Source organism: Macadamia integrifolia, chromosome 14 (genome assembly GCF_013358625.1).
Source record: "Macadamia integrifolia cultivar HAES 741 chromosome 14, SCU_Mint_v3, whole genome shotgun sequence".
Taxonomy (NCBI): Eukaryota; Viridiplantae; Streptophyta; class Magnoliopsida; order Proteales; family Proteaceae; genus Macadamia; species Macadamia integrifolia.
Window position 1 is genome coordinate 16042159 of NC_056570.1, and position 1605 is coordinate 16043763.

Here is a 1605-nt window from a genome sequence, read left to right on the forward strand (position 1 = left end):
AATGGATGTTATTCCTTTTTGGAACTTGCCTTTGGTCATAATGGAGATTTCTTCTCTTTGGAGAAACTACATTTTCTTTTTCTTTCTCTTGAGGTGAGGTTCCACCATCATAGCCAAGTCCTTCTTTGTCATGAGGACTTTTGCATTAGGATCCTAATAATGTATCCAAAGTCTTTTGACCTTTAGTAAATGTATGAAATATGATAGTTAACTTTGAGTTATCCTCCTCAAGTTCATACATTTTAGATGTCAAGGATTCTATCCTCTTGTTAAAGGAAAGAACCTCCTTTTCCAAATTAGACTTTTCAGTCTCAAGTTTCAAACTTTCTTCATATAAAGCTTCGAAAGCTTGTTGAAGATCATCATCATTAAATTATTTATTTGAAGTATCTAAATAATGAGATTGAGAAGTTACCTCTCGTTCTGTCTCCATAAACCATTAAGACAAGGTCTGTGACTTCTTCATCAGAGTCACTTTCATCTTCATCCGATGAGAATTCCTCATCATTCTCTTCTTCACTTCCTTCATCCAATTCTTTAGATGCTTTGAAAGTAATGAATTTGGGACATATTTTCTTGAATTTTTCATAGAGATCCTTTTCATGGGTAAGAAGTGAGCCCATTAATTCATATAGACTTATCTCGTTCAAGTCTCGGGCTTCATTGATAGCAGTTGCCTTTTTTTTCCACTTGGTAAATAGTGACCTAAGAATTTTCTTGACCATCTCAGAGTTGGTGTAAGTCTTACGAAGCCCTTTCAAGGAATTTACAATATTAGTAAATCTAGTAAAAATGTCAAAAATATTTTCATATTCATGCAGTTGAAATAATTCATATTCTTGTATAAGCATGTCTACTTTTCTTTCTCTTACCTCTGTAGTACCTTCATGTATTACTACAAATGTGTCCCAAATTTATTTGGCATTTTAACACATACTTACTCTTTGGAATTCTTCCTCATTTAAAGCACATTGGAGGTAGGTGAGAGCCCTGAAATTGTATTGAAGAAGTACTAGATCATCGGCTGTCAATTCTGATTCATCATTTGGCACCATTTTTTCATTTATAATTTTGGTGATGACATATGGTCCTCTTTCTATAGTTCTCCAAACAAGAAAATTATATCTACAAATAAAATTCTTAAATCTACATTTCTAGAAGGAGAAGTTTTCTCCATTGAAGTATGGAGTCCTAGATGCATCCATTCCTTCAGGTAGTCGATTGATTAAATGCAATCATGGACTTTGACTCACTTTAAGACAACTTTGTCTTATATATTGAGCTCCTGCTCTGATATCAATTGAAATAACCTAGAGGGGGGTGAATAGGTTATACTAGTGTAAATTAACTCTTTTCGATGTATAGGTCCCAAGTTTCTTTGTAAATTAAAAACGATACGGAATGAGTAAAATAGGCACAATCACACAACATGAGATTTATAGTGGTTCGACTCAATCCGAGTCTAATCCACTCTCTACAGTAATCCTCTTGCAAGGTATTCCACTAGATCTCCCTTTCAGTACAGTAGGTAGGGAAAAAAATCTTTACAATATTTTTCACAGATAAGAGTATCCTTACAAATCCCCTTTATAGGCAGAGAGGCGC